The sequence below is a fragment of the Carlito syrichta genome, unplaced genomic scaffold (assembly GCF_000164805.1).
Source record: "Carlito syrichta isolate Samal-C Ts95f unplaced genomic scaffold, Tarsius_syrichta-2.0.1 Scaffold138631, whole genome shotgun sequence".
Classification (NCBI taxonomy): domain Eukaryota; kingdom Metazoa; phylum Chordata; class Mammalia; order Primates; family Tarsiidae; genus Carlito; species Carlito syrichta.
Genome location: NW_007082727.1, coordinates 112734 through 128892, shown reverse-complemented (window position 1 = coordinate 128892; position 16159 = coordinate 112734). Strand labels below are relative to the sequence as shown.

At 37.1% G+C, this 16159-nt stretch overlaps 1 long non-coding RNA gene and 1 pseudogene across 1 annotated transcript in view; both read right to left on the bottom strand.

Annotated features, from left to right (window-relative positions):
* Nucleotides 1-2581: 2581 nt before the first annotated feature.
* LOC103251282 lies at nt 2582-3071 on the bottom strand (annotated as a pseudogene).
* A 12353-nt stretch (nt 3072-15424) lies between these two features.
* LOC103251281 overlaps nt 15425-16159 on the bottom strand; it is a 2336-nt gene continuing 1601 nt past the window's right edge. The window contains exon 3 of the long non-coding RNA XR_503715.1: nt 15425-15465. This is a non-coding gene — a long non-coding RNA (uncharacterized LOC103251281). The remainder of the gene's footprint in view (nt 15466-16159) is intronic.

Genomic DNA, 16159 nt, shown 5'->3' with positions numbered 1-16159 from the left:
AATTCTGCTTTCCATGCTTATCAATTTGTTATTTATTTCATTCACAGTATTCTTTATTACTGTTATCTCAGATATCAGCTCCTTCCTAGTTTCTTCTTGTGTCTCCTCAATTCTTTTTAGTCTCTCCATTATTGTTTTGATATCTGCATTTGCATTTTGAGACCCTTCATTCTGGGGACTTTTCATTGTTTGTATTCCAAAGTCAATTTTCTCAGTGTCTGCTCTCCCAGGCGTCTGGGAGAGACCCATACTCTTCTTTTGGTTTTTCTTCATTTCTGTAGATTTTTCTCCCTTTACCCCTTTCCCTCCCCCTCTTCAATTCTGTTTTTGAGGGAAGGTGGGGTTGCTTTTATTTCTCTTCTGCAATGACCTGTTCTTCCTTATGAGGGTCTTCTGGTTTTGTTCACTTTTCCCTCTGTTTTACAGTCTGTCTATTCAGCAGTTTGCAGTCTTGGTCCCTAGATTTAAAAAAGGGGGCATATAGAAGAGGAAAATAATGGAGGAAGGGGAGGTCAATAGGGAGTTAGAAAGAGAGAAGCGCGAGAGGGAAAACAGATATACATACCATCTATCAGGTGAGAACGAGACACAGGGCTGGGAAAAGGTGAAGAAAGACACGTAAGAAAGAGTACTGATAGCTACATAGTACTAAAGAGTACTGAAGCAACACAGAGACAGGGCAATAAAATCGAGAAACAGTGTAAGTCAGAAGGTAAACAACAAACGTGATCTAAACCAACAGTTACAATGATAAAAATCATAGGTCAAAATGAGCGAAAGAGAGAAGTGCGAGAGGGATAACAGATATACATACCAGCTATCACGTGAAAAACAGTCACAGGATTGGGAAGAAGTGAAGAAAGACACGTAAGAAAGATTGCCTAAGGAGTACTGATAGCTACACAGACACAGGTCAATAAAATCGAGAGACAGTGTAGGTCAGAAGGTCAACAACAGATGTGATCTAAACTAACAGTTACAATGATAAAATCATAAGTCAAAATAAGCGAAAGGGAGAAGTGCAAGAGGGAAAACAGATATACATACCAACTATCAGGTGAGAGAGAGACACAGGGCTGGGAAGAAGTGAAAAAAGACAGGTAAGAAAGATTCCCTAAAGAATACTGATAGCTAAACAGAGACAGGCCAAAAAAAGCAAGAAACAGTATAAGTCAGAAGGTAAACACCAAACGTAATCTAGACCAACAGTTTCAATGATAAAATCATAGGTCAAAATAAGCCATCAAACTAGAGTCACTTCTGTGATCTCCGATTCCAGCCTCTCCCTTTTGTTTTTCGTTGCAGCATAGGGGTGGGGCTTTGTCTCCTGTTTCACATTGTTGCCTTAAAAGCTGAGGTAAAGTTTGTTGCTAGGTGGGCGGGGCAATGGAAGTCTGCCTGGAGAATGGCAAGGCAGTTTAAGCAGGTCTGTTTTTCTCCGCTTGTCTGGGTCCTCTGATTTGGGGTCTCACGCTGAGTGCCTCAGCCAGGGTGGACCCGGAGTTCCAGAGCTCCAAAGTTCCAAAGGGCAGGCTCTAGACGACGAGAGTGGCACTGGGTCCCTACAGAGTATCAGCCAGTAATGGAACCGGTGTCTCTGAGGGGCGGGTGCCAGAGCCTCCCTGTGTGACCGGCGGCTTGATGCCGGTGCCCGGGCTGGAGACAATGCAGCCGGGGAGGGATCTGGAGGGGGCTGGGACCGGAGACTTCCACACACGAGTAGAACGGTAGCAGTGGGGCGGGGGCGCAATATCTGGCCTTGCGTGGGACTGAAGTTCCCGGGCCTGCCCCCAGCGCGGTTGGTGGTGGGCTGGGGGATGGGGGTAGCGAAGTGATAGCCTTTTTGGGAACTCACGTTCAGAGAATCTCACAAGTTCACCTATGCCGTCGCCATCTTGCCCCGTCTCTACACCTCTTTCAAGACCCTGTTTCCAAATGCAGTCACATTCTGAGGTGCCAGGGATTAGGACTTCAACATATGACTTTTGAGGGCAACAAAATTCAGCCTTTAACATCTTCACTCTTTTGAGAAGCTTTCCATTAAAAGTTCCCTTCTGTCTGTAGCTAAACAAGTAAATGATTACGAACATCTTACTTTGTTCCTGCCAAAGAATGCTTGCACTGGCTTATTCTTTAATCTAGAATGTTCTTTCCCAAATTGTCACATGGCTTGCTTCATAACTTCGTTCAGGCTTCTCATTAAACATCACTTCCATGGAAATTTCCATAACACCAGTTAGTGCCTTTCTCTTACTCCTATCACTTTCCACTAGCTATCAATTTACTGTTTTATATTTGTTCATGGCACTTAGTCCCATATGAAATTAAAGTTTTTATTTTCTTGAGAAAAAGAGATAACATTAATAACAACAATATTTAGCATTCTTTGACTGTTTAATCTATGCTAGGTCTTTCTCTAAGCACTTGGTACATATTCTTTCTTTTTAAAATTGGTTTTATAGATTTATTTCCAGAGGGTAAAACACTTTTATAATTTAATTACAAGTTCAACAGAATTACTCTGTCAAAGTCAGCAATAATGCCAAAATGCAGCCTCACTTCCAGACACTTGCCAGTGTCTTCTAGTCTTCTCTCAGTGAAGCAAAAGACTCTGATATTTTATTCACATACATTGTTCTTATCTGCAATGTAATCTACAATTTCTTGTGGACACATTATCTTCTCTGCATCTAACTCAGGAATTTCAAACCCAAATTCATCTTCTATGGCCATGATAATCTGCACTTGGTCCAAACTGTCTAGGCCCAAGTCTTCCATAAAATGAGAATTGACTGAGAGTTTCTCAGGGTCAATCTTGTCATAGAGTTTCAAGAACACGGTCCTTGATGCCCTCTAAAGTCAAAGGGAGTTGCGTCAGCACAGCTGTGTAACTCGACCCAGAATTTGCAGGAGCACCAAGACCAGCTGCCAAGGCTCAGGCCTCGTCTGGATCCCCATGGGGAACAAAGCAGTGCTGAGAGGCCGGACTGCAGCCAGCATGGGGACCCAAGGCAGCGGCATCAAGGCCAGGGCAAGTGGAGGACACAGGAGGAAAGGACACAAGCAGCCATGGCCACCCCGACCCAGAACGCACTCTACATATCATTTCATTAAAACTTACATCAACTATTTCAAGCAATCACTATATTTAAATGTTTTATTTTTAATTGACAAATAATAATTGTGTATATTTATAAGACACAATGTGATGTTTTAATCTATACATTCTAGAAGGATTCCGTTGAGCTGATTAACATATTCACAACCCCACTAATTTATCCTTTTTTGCATGTTGAGAAGTTTAAAAATCTATTTTAGCAATTATGAAGAATGCAATGCATTATTATTAACTGTGGTTATCATTCAGTGCAATAGATCAATAAAACTTATTTCTCCAGTCTTACCGAAACTTAGTACTCTTTGATTAGCATCTTTCGTTTCCCCATCTCTTTCTCTCCCTCCACCCTAGCCTCTGGGAACCACTTTTCTACTTTCTGTTCTGTGAGATAGACTTTTTTAGATTTCTCATATAAGTGAGATCATACGGCATTTGTCTTTCTGTGCCTGGCTTACTTCACTTAGCAAAATGTCTTACAGCTTCATCCATGTTGTTGTGAATGACAGATTTTCCTTCTTTTTAAAGGCTATAAAGTACTTAATTATGTATATATACCACATTTTTTTTAACTTAAAAATTTTTTATTTCAAAGATGTGGGGTACAATTCAGGATTAGGTATACAGATGTTCATTATGCAGGTACCCTTGTTGATGAGGTGTGCCCTCCCCCTTCTCCAGGTAGATTCCCATTACTGTCAATTCCACCTCCCACCCCCCACCCTCCTGCAGTTTCCCATTACTGCCAATTCTTTTCTTATAGTATTATGATAGTTATTCAAGGTCCGCTTATGAGTGAGAACATGTGATACTAAGTTCTTTGTTTCTGTGAAAGATCACTCAGTATTATAGACTCTAAGTCCATCCAGATTGCTGCAAAGTTCATGATTCTGTCCTTCTTTATGGCTGCATAATATTCTATCATGTATATGTACCACATTTTTAACACATCCATTCCTCTGTTAATGGTCAGCATGGTTGGTTCCATGTTCTTGCTGTTGTGAACAATGCTGTGATAAACGTACGTGTGCAGGTATTTTTTTTATAGTGATTTGAGTTCTTCTGGGTATATTCCCAGTAGGGATATTGTGGGGTCATATGGAAGGTTGATTTTTAGAACTTTTAGGAATCACCACACTGTTTTCCGCAGAGGCTGTACTAGTTTACATTCCCATCAACAGTGTAGAAGTGTTCCCTTTTTGCCACATCCTCTCCAGCATCTGTTTTTTTTTTTTGTTGTTGTTATTAATGATGGCCATCCTGACTGGAGTTAGGTGGTATCTCAGTGTGGTTTTAATTTGTACTTATTTGATGACTAGTGAGGCTGAGCATTTTTTCATGTATCTGTTGGTTGCTCGTATGTCTCCTTTTGAGATGTGTCTATTCATATCTTTAGCCCCTTTGTAACAGGGCTGTTTTATTTTTTTCTTTTCAGCACGTTTGAGTTCCTCGTAGATCCTAGATGTTAGGCCTTTGTCAGACATACAGTTGGTAAATATTTTTTCCCAATCTGTGGGCTGTCTCCCTGCTTTCTTGATGACTTTTTTGACTTTACAGAAGGTTGTCAGTTTGATGAGGTCCCACTTGTCTATCTTATCTCTTATGGCATGGACACTTGGGGTTTTGATCAGAAATTGATTGCCAGTTCCAATTTCCATAAGGGTGTCTTGTGCATTTTCTAAGGTTCTTATAGCTTGAGGTTTTATGTTTAGGTCTTTGATCCATTTAGAGTTGATTTTTATGTATAGGGATAGGTAGGGGCCTTGTTTTAGTCTTCTGCATGACATACCACATTTTAAAACCAATTCATTTCTAAATAGACCCTTAGGTTGCTTCCATATTTTGACTATTGTGAATAATGCTTAAATGAACATGGGAGTGCAGATATCTCTTCAGTGTACTGATTTCAGATCCTTTAAGTATGCACTCAGAAGTGGATTTTTGGATCATATGGTAATTCTATTTCTAGTTTTGTAAAAACCTCCATCATCATTTCCAAAATGGCTATACTAATTCACCTTCCCACCAACAGTGTTCAAGATTCTGTTTCCTCCTCATCTTCACCAACACTTACTATTTATCTTTTTGATAAGAGTCATTTTTACAGGCTTGTAGTGATATGTCATTGTGGCTTTTCCTTGCATTTTCCTAATGATTAGAGAGATGAGGAGCATTTTTCCATATGCCCATGGGCTATTCGTATTTCTTCCTTTGAGAAAGTCTGTTCAGGTCCTTTGCCCATTTTTTAAATTGGGTTATTTGTTTTATTGCTAATGGGTTGTTTGAGTTCCATATAGCTTTTGCATGTTATTACCCTCTCAGATGTATGATTTGCAAATATTTTCTTCTAATCCCCCATGGATTGTCTCTTCACTCTGAATTTTTCCCTTTGCTGTGCAGAAGTTTTTCAGTTTGATGTAATCCCATTTGTATATTTTTGCTATTGTGGCCTGTGTTATTTTATTTTATTTTATTTTAAAGTTGTGGGGTATAAGTCAGGATGTAGGCTGTGCTTCTGATGCCCTATCCAAGAAATCATTGCCCAGACAATGTTGTGGAGTATTTCCCTTATATTTTCTTCTAGTAGCTTTACAGTTTCAGGTCTTATGCCTAAGGTTTTTTTTTTTTTTCCATTTGACTTGATTTTTGTATATGGTGTAAGATACGTGTCTAATTTCATTCTTCTGCTTATGGATATCCAGTTTTCCCTGCACCATTTGCTAGAAATCCCCTAACAACACTTTTCCTCATTGTGTGTTCTTGGCACCTTTGTCAAAAATCAACTTAGGTAGGCATTTTGTTAATGAGGAAACGGGTTTATTGTCTTATCTATGTACATCACATGACATATATTAGGAACATAAATACTGTATTTGTTGAATGCTACAAATACAAAGCTGAAACAAAGAGGAATTAATAAAATCAGCTGGCAGAGGTTAGTTTTTCAGATCTAGAACTGACTTAGAGTAATTGTCTTGGACAGTTTTCTGTTACTGTAACAGAATACTGAAGGCTGGGTAATTTATAAAAATAGGCATTTATCTGGCTCATAGTTCTGGAGGCCGGAATTCCAAGGACATGGCAACAGCTTCTGGTGAGGGCTTTGAGCTGTATCATAATGGTGGGTAAGCAGAAGGGGAACTGGGTGCATGCAAGAGTGGCAAAACATGAGAGGTGTCTTGGCTTTATAATAACTTATTCTTGTGGTAACTAACCTAGATCCTTGAGAGTGAGAACTCACTCACTTGAGAATTAATCCAGTCCTGTGAAAGTGGCATTAATCCCTTCATGAAGGTGGAGTCTTCATGACCCAAATACCTCATAAATGTCCCACTGCATCTCAACACAGTTATATTGGGAAACAAATTTCAACATGAGTTCTAGAAGGGACAAGTCATATTCAAGCAATAACAGCAGTTTTAAAAAATTATCATTACTAGAAGAACACAAACATTTAAGAAGCTAAAAATGTTTTATGAATCTCATAAAACATAGGCTCCCAAGTCACAAGATTATTGAATTACATCTTCAGTGGTTCTTGACAGAAAGTGTGCATCAAAACCAACTGGGAAACTTTAGAAAACTACACCTACCTGGCTTTTATAACTGAATTAGAATTTTTAAAATTTTAAACATGTGAGATTTGAACTCCAGACTGACGTGAGTTTTGAGCTCTAGACTGACACCTCAAACTAAACCTGGGGATAGAGGAAAAAAATCTTATGGTCTTAAAAATCAGAAAAAAACCATAATTTGCTATGTAGACAGTGAAGTAGCATATTGGAACCAGCATGGACTTTGGAGGTCATTTCACCAGGGTTCAAACCTTAACTCTAATGTTATGAACTGAATGTTTATGTCCCCTCCATAATTGAAATCTAATTCTCAGTGTGATGGTATGTGGAGATGAAGCCTTTCAAAGCTAATTAGCTCATGAGGATGAAACCTTCATAGATTAGTGCTCTTATAAGAAGAGTTCAGAGAACTAGCTTGATCTCCTTCCACCATGTGAGAATATTATAATAAATTGACAGTCTGCAACTCAGAAGACGGCTTCACCAGAATGGGACTTTGCTGGCACCCTGATCTGGAACTTCCAGCCTCCAAAATGGTGAGAGGTAAATCTTTGTTGTTTATAAGCCACTCAGTCTACAGTATTTGTTATTGTATCCTGAACAAAGACACTAGAAATAGAAGAAGGAATTGTATGGCCATGAGGGCTAGTTAGGGTGGGCCATAATTTTTTTTGCCGTGCAGGAAGTAGGATAGTATATTGGAACTATCATAGATTTTGGATATCATTCGGAACAGAATTCAAATATCAGCTCTTTCCTTGCTTTTGGTATAAATAACTTACTCCTGGTTCCAAAGATTCTCCAAATGTAGAATAAATATAGTACTGTCTATTATGTTGTGAAGAGTAAAAGAAATTACACACTGTGTAGTGTTGTGTCTAGCTCAAAAATAAATCCCCAATACATTAAAATTAATCTAAATAGAAAGTTCATGGGATAGTAAGGAAATGATGGAAACACACACACACTCACACACAGTGCCAAAAAGTGTATACAAATTTTAAGAAAAGAAAAAAAAAACTGTATTAAAATTGTAATACTCAATATATACCATAACAAAAGATGAATACAAGTCACATTTGACTTCTGCCATTACAAGAGGTCCTGAAAGTGGTTACCATAAACATTCAGTCACTTTTGATTATGGCAAACTAAGAGGAATACATAGATAACATCTCTTAAACTGTGTCTAATTTTTTGGCACCCCTGGTATATTTGATAAAAACAGTCTTTGAAGTATCTGAAAGAACCCTGTGTGCCAGAGTTTGCTACTTCAAGCACACCAGAATTTTTCAGATGTCTCAGATACTAATATGACCCCTGGTATCAAAGTTTTCAGCTGTAAAAATCACCTTTATGGGAATGATTCATTTCTAATTCAGAGATTCTTGAGACTGCTGTCAAGTAGCAGTGATCAGAACCTCCCTCTAAGATATAAAGAACTGGGGTGGATTTAGCCATAGTTGCAAGGCAATTGCAGTCAATTTTAAATTTATTCAAAATGAATAATTGATGAAAATCATCAAATATTGTTTCATTACCCCAAATCATTTCAATATCCCAGCAGAAGAAAACAGCCACCCAGTAAGTAGATTTAAGTGGAGGAAGAAGCCCAAAGTGGTTCTCCATCATTTGGATAATCTGATAGAGATTCTACCTTTAAGGACACTGTAATTCTTGAGTCGTGCAGAAAATCTGACCTTGTTGGCCTAGTTGGCTTTCTTAGAGCTTTGTAGAAGCAAAGGTGATTAGCATGCAGTTTGAATCATTTACTCTTTCTGTAGTTCACTGGGCACAGTTTAAATAGAAATCATTTGCATAAGTGAATTTTCCCTTCATCCTTGTTGTGTTGAGAGTTACCTCTTCTGAGTTACTCCATAAGGTGAATTATCTTAATGGATTCAGTGTGTATGAAAAATTAACAGATGTTTGTGGAAGTCTAAATCTATTTTGCTTTGTTTAAAGATGTGATTTCAGCTCATCTGTCTTCAAATAACTCCCAAATGATTCAAATAAATAGCCAACCACCGAGCATGTTACTAAGGTAAGGCTCTGTTCAGACAAAGTATGCATGCCAAATTGTGTTTTAATTTTTCAAGGAAATGGATGATTTTCATTGTTTGATGCATTTACCATTTCTAAGGGAAGGCTAGGGCCTATGTCTTGCTGAGCTTTTCTGTAGCTTCTAGAAAATTGAGGAAATGAATTTGCCAGCAGGAGTGGTGTTCTATATTCGGAAATGTGCACACTGGCAGATGGTCAAGGGAATGCTACCTGAGTGTGGAGAGCCATTTAGTACTATTCAAATTTAAATCTCTGGTTTTAGTGGAGCACAAGAGTGGAGCAATAAACCCATTTGTCGCATTTATGCTGGGTTGAAGTCAGAGGAAATGCAGTATTGTTGTTCTCCACTCTTGTAGTTATGGACATACCTATTTGCAAACAGGTCATTGTTTAAATGTATTTGTATAATAATGAACATATAACCTCCAACCAAATAACTTAATGGAGATAATAACATTTGCCATACATCTGCTGCAGAATATTTATTGTGTGGTAGGTGGAATTCAGGAGCAGGATGCTTTCATCATAGAGATTCACAAAATGACATACATCTACATTGACTATATAGGACTGTAAGATACAGGCAGTTTTAGATTTATAAAAACAAGTCTCGACTTTTCTTTGAAAGCACATTTGCATTAGTTAGTCTATAAAAACTTCTGAAACATGTAGTTTAAAAACTGAATACCTAGCTATTTTTAAAACCTGCCAAAATTCCAAAAGTGGATTTTAATACAATTTGGCTACAACTGGGCCCTCAGACAAATAACCAATAGTGAAATCCACATTTAATAAACTAAGATGTTAATATTTCTCATGTAACTCCTTGCCTGAATTAACTGAAACATTTTCTCTGCTCTTTCTAGTTTATTTGTGATTTAGTTACTTGTAGGGCAAGGGAACTTAATATGTAACTAAATTATGCTAAGATTTAATCCCTATTTCAGAAGCACAAATATTGTTGGAGGTGAAAGGAACCTTAGAAGGTACTTTAGTTCAATTTCTTCATTTGATGGATAAAGAAAAAGAATGACTTGTTTAAGGTCAAATCACTAAATAATAGCAGAATCAGAAGACAGGGTTGGAAACGCCCAGATTAATTAGGATAATTAAAATTAACAGCAAAAACAAGCTCTACTCATAATTTTCCTGAAAATACTTTATTCCATCAGTATCCTATTTGCACATAATTAAATATTATTAAAAACACAATTACAAATAGGTCACTGCTGTGTCCATTGCAAAATAATGTATAATTATATTAATGCATTAAATTAACTAGAATATCTAAGTAAGTAAGGATTTCTTGAGACAAACATACACCGTGGTTTCCTGATATTGCATTTCATGCACCTCCTTCTAGCATGACTGAACAACCTCTTCGGGGAACAAAGACTTGTCTGAAGAGTGAAAGGTTTGTATAGCTCTATGGACACTTAACAGGCATAAGTAAGAATTTGAACTTTAAGCTCATCATGCTTGCATGTGTACATTTGTGTGGGTGTATTTGCATGTGTTTCTTTTTTTCTTCAAGAGTGAGTACACTAAATCTCTAGCCAAACCCATGCTCTTAGAATACCAGAGTGTATAGATTCAGGTTCATACAATAATACACTTCTCCCACCCTGCCAAATACCTTCGATTCAGACGTTTTTCTTTATATGAATATTCTAATCGTATTCCACACTTGGTACACTTGGGACACATGTACACAACTTTAACTTCACTTGTGATTTTTATTCTCCTATAAGACTGAGTGAAGAAGGACAAATGGCTCTAAACAGAGATAGATGTTATCGTAGATTTCCTACAGGCTTTTTATTTTACTTTTTTCACTCTTCATATTTAATTCATTAACAAATCTAACCCTTTATGTGTTCTACACCTCTTAAGTCCATTTCCCTTTTATGTCCCTGTCATTATTATAATAACTGCTTCTCACTGCTCTTCCATCCCTATCTGTATTGCCAACAGGTCCTTGTTGTTGTTACAATGGTATTCTATCTTTGCTCCCTATATGGCATACGGCCTTTCTTTCATCATGTGACTCCTACTACATCTCCCCTCTGTTTTCCTGAACATTGCTTATTCTACACTTGATGGTCTGCCTGTGCTGAACCATAGGGTGTTCTTTTCCATTTAATTATTACCTTCATGCCTTTATTCTTACTCTCACAATTGCTTGAAATGCCGTGGTCTCTCTTTATTGCCTATCTGAACTTTACTTGATTTCTTTTTGAAGGCACAGCATACTTTATTTACTCATTGAACAAACATTCATTCATATAGTAGTTATTATATGGTAGATGTCATTCTAAAGTAGGGTTTTGTACACTATGACCTATGGGCCAAATTCGGCCCATTGCCTATTTTTTTTTTTTTTTTTTTTTGGGTTGGAGTCTCACTCCGTCGCCCAGACTGGAGTGCAGTGGCCGCTCCTGGCCACCGCAGCCTCGACCTGCTGGGCTCCGGCAGTCCTTCCGCCTCAGCCTTCTGAGTAGCTGGAATTACAGGCATGCGCTACCATGCCCGGCTGATTATTTGATTTATTGTAGAGATGAGGTCTTGCTGCCCAGGCGGGTCTCGAACCCTCGGGCTCAGGCAATCTACTCACCTCAGCCTCCCAAAGGCGTGGGATTACAGGCTGAGCCACCGAGCCCAGCTCGCCTATTTTTTTTTTAATGTGACAGCTTTATTGAGAGAAAATTTATATCCCATGAAATTCATCCTCTTGAAGAGTACAATTCAAAGGTTTTTAGTATATTCACAGAGTTGGGCAAGCATCATGGCTATCTTATTTTAGAACATTTATCGCCCCCCCCCAAGAATTTCCATTTCTTATTATTCCATTTTCCTCTCCCCTAAGCACACTACTTTCTGCATCTATAAATTTTTATTTATTCATCAGTTGATGAACATTAAGTTGCTTTTTGTCTATCATAAAAAAAATGTTGCTATAAATGTTTATATACAAGTTTCTGTGGGGACATATGTTGTCATTGTTTTATACATATAGGAGATAAGTTTTTTGCTAATATGGTATCCCTATGTTTAACTTTTTGTGGAACTGCCAAACTGTTTTCCACAGTGGTAGTATCATTTTTCATTCCCACCAGGGTTCTAATTTCTCCATATCCTGCTCAACATTTATTATTATATATTTATTTTATACATCCCAGTGAAAGTGAAGTGATGTCTCATTTTGATTTTGAATCACATTACCCTAATGAATAACAATGTTGTACATTTTATGATGTGCTTATTAGCTGTTTGTATATCTTCTTTAAAGAAATATCTAGACAATTGATTTTTAATTGAGTTATTTGACTTTTTATTGTTGAGATTTAAGAGTTCTTTATATGTTCTGAATTCAAGTCTCATATCAGATGTGATATTTGCAAATATGTTCTCCCATTCAATGAATTTTCTATTTACTTTATTGAATCTGAATTAGATTTTACGTTACTTCTCAACTCAGTTTTGGTAGTTTGTGTCTTTCTACAAATGTGTTTATTTTATCTAGGTTATCTAGTTTGTTGGACATAATTGTTCATAGTATTCTTATAATTTTAAAAATTTTTTGTAAGACTGGTAGTAATGATCCTTATTTCATCCCTGGTTTTTGTCATTTGAATCTTTTATTATCTTTTGGGGGGGTAGACTAACAAAAGTTTTGTAATTTTCTTGGTCTATTGAAAGAACCAACTTTTGGTTTTGTTGATTTTTTTCCTATTGTTTTTCTATTCTCTATTTCAGTTATTTTTTGCTCTAATCTTTATTTTCCCTTCATTCTATTTGCTTTGGGTTTAGTTTACTCTTATTTTTCTTATTTGTTAAGATGAGATGTCAGGTTATTTATTTGAAATCATTCATTTTAATGCATACATGCTTATAGCTATAAACTTTTCTGTAAGCACTGCTTTAGCTGAATCCCTAAGTTTTGGTATATTGTATTTTTATTTTTATTCATATCAAAGTGTTTTCTAAATTCTCTTGTAATTTCTTCTTTGACAAATTGGTTATTTAAGAGTGTGTTCGTTCAGTAACAGGCATAATGTGAATATCTCAACTTTACTTCAATTATTAATTTCTAATTTAACTCGGTTACGGTCAGAGAACATACTGTGTATGATTTTAATTATTTTAAATAGATTGAGGTTTGTTTTATTACCTAACATATGATCTATCCTGGAGATGTTCTATATACACTTGAGAAAAATGTGTGTTCTGCTGCTCAACAGATTGTTCAGCGTAGATTGTTTAATAGATGTCTGCCAGTTCTAATTGGTTTATAATATTGTTAGAGTTTTTCATATCCTTATTGATAATTTGCAGAGTATTGAAGTCTCCAGATGTTGTTGAGTTGTATTTCTCCTTTCAATTGTTAGTTTTTGCTCGATGTATTTGGAGGCTTTTTTGTTAGGTGAATGTATGCTTATAATTATTATAATTTTATGATTTAGTAGTTCTTTTGCCCTAAAATGTCCTTTATTATGGCTAGAAACACTTTTAGTCTTCTTTTTTTTTTTGAGTTGGAGTCTCACTCTGTGGCCCAGGCTGGAATGCAGTGGCACGCTCATGGACACCGCAGCCTCAACCTGCTGGATTCAGGAGATCCTTCCTCCTCAGCTTCCAAATATCTGGAACTACAGGTTCGTGCCACTATGCCCAGCTAATTTTTTTATTTACAGTAGAGATGAGGTCTCACCAGGTTGCTCAGACTGGTCTTGAACCACTGAGCTCAGACAATCCTCTTAGCTCAACCTTCCAAAGTGCTGGATTACAGGCTTCAGCCACCATGCCCGGCCCAATTTCAATCTTAAAGTCTGTTTTGTTTGATATTAATATGGCCACTTTAACTTTGCTTTGGTTATTGTTTGTATGATATTCCTTTGTTTTCAACCTAGTTGTGTCTTTGAATCTAAAATGTATCTCTGATAGAGGCCAATAATTGAATTATGTTTTTTGTCTTTATTTTAACAAACTGTGACTTTTGTTTTAGGTGCTTATTCTGTTTAAATTTAATGTAGTTACTGGTAAGGTAGAGTTTACATCAGTCATTTTGCAATTTCTATTCAATGTGATTAAATCTGCCCATTTCCTATAGCCAGTCTCAATTTCAAAGGATAAAGATTCACTTATGCCAAAGTGCTATGGGTGAAATAAACACTGCTAGAGGACCAAATGCTTGTGGGGGTTCAGTCTTCTGAGCTGTGCAACAAATGCCTTTTTTGGACTGAGATGTCAAGTTGCTCTCTCTGCCTGGAGTGGTAGAGAGATGCTAAATCCCTGAGTGTCCTGTCTCCTTTATCTGAAATTTGTGGCACTGAGTAGACTGCAAAGAAATTAAGACAAAGTTAAACACATGGGAAAAGGTGCTTGAGGAGAGATTTAATTTCTTACTCTCACACCAAACTGCATACTTATCTACACAGGCGAGTTAGAGTGGTAATTTAATGGGCATGCAGCCTTTTGAGATGCTGATAAAATGGTCTGTAATATGGCCTCTCATTATTTTGTAAAGTCTTGGCATTGAACTCAGCAATTCAGAGCCTAGAGCCCATTCTTCCTGAGGGGGAAAAAATAGAAATAATATAGATTAATCCTTTTTCTTTTATAGAGAAAAGTTGAAAGGCCGGTGACTCAGGGTCAAGAAATCTTCAAATTAATAAAGACTTCTTACTAGCCACCTGCTATTCTATATCTCTGTAAAGAAACAACTACATTTTTTTAAAAGAAAGAATTCATAAGATTCACGTCATCCTTTTAATTTTTTTTTAAAATAAGTGAATAATTAAAAAACATAATTTTATCAAGTTACCTAATTTCTGTTTCTTTTGAAGGTGAATTTTCTACAAATATATTTTATTTCAGGCAGAATTCTTTACATTAAGTTTGAAACGATAATGAAACTGCTCTTGGGGTGAAGGATTAAGGAAATACTTTCTGATTAATAATAGAAACTGACAGAAATTGGGAATTTTAAAATTCTCTCTCATTGTTACTGGTAAGTGAGTCTAGGTGAAGCAGGTCAGATTCAGCTAAATTTAGACCTAAGTCTCTAATTTCTGTAAAATAGGATTAAAAATTGGAACAGTTTTATGCCTGAAACATCCTGAATATTTTTCTCTCTTTTTATAGGAAGATTGGGTATGTTTTATTAACTGGATGTGTTTTTGTTCTCAGTATAGCTCAAGGCATAAAACAAAGAAATTTAAGCAGTAAACAATCTATTTTGAGTTTATTAAGATCCAGAAATAAGACAGAGAACCAAGAAGAGAAGAAGCAAGAAATTCATTGAGAAAGAACACAATTACCATAGTCTTATATTCTCTCTCATGAAAAATCATTATATAGTGAATTTCTCAAGTTCAGAGTTTACATTGTATCTGGTTTGTACTCCCAGATTTCAATAATGCTCTCTCCGTGTCTAGAAATAATCTACAAATATTGGCATATGAAGAACTCAAGTAACCCGAGTAGTTGAACTAACCTCATCCATGGTATTGGTTTTTCATATAAAGTAAAAAGATCAGCACGTGTAGAGACAGGATAGCTTAACTTTAACCAAAATACCATAGAAGGGGTGGCTTATACAACAAACATTTATTTCTCACAGGCCCAGATACTCAGAAGTCCAAGGTCAAGGTGCTGACAGATCTGGTTTCTGGATTTGGTTTGCAGACAGCCATCTTCTTCTTGTTTTCTTACCTGGAAGATAGCAGAGAGAGTGAGGGCAAGTCCTCCTGTCTCTTCCTATAATTTCATTAACGAGAGATACACTCTCATGGCCTAATTACTCCTAAAGGCCCCACCTCCTAACACCATCAATTTAGGGGTTAGGATTTCATCATATGAATTTTGGGGGTGCATATATTTAGCACAGGAGCTCATAAAGAAATGTGATGGCTCCTTCAGATTTGGCCAGAGCTGTGTCCTTTCTAGAATTCTTAAATGCCTAAGGACAAAGAAGTGATGGAATGAGTCTATTTGCATAAGGAGCAGAAGCACCTTCCTATGTAGATTTATGATGAGGATAGAGGAAATTAGAAATAATAGCTTGATTCAAGAATAATCCCTCAAAATCAAAGAAGAAGGATATTTTGGAGTATAATTTTCTTTTTTCAAATACTCTTCAAGCCCAGTGCCATGGACTCATGTCTAAATGTTCTAAGAAAAGACTACAGCCGGGCTCGGTGGCTCAGTCTGTAATCCTGCGCCTTTGGGAGGCTGAGGTGAGTGGATTGCCTGAGCCCGTGGGTCCGAGACCCGCCTGGGCAGAGAGACCTCATCTCTACAATAAATCAAAAAATTAGCTGGGCGTGGTAGCACGCGCCTGTAGTTCTAGCTACTTGGAAGGCTGAGGCAGAAGGATTGCTGGAGCCCAGCAGGCGAGGCTGCGGGG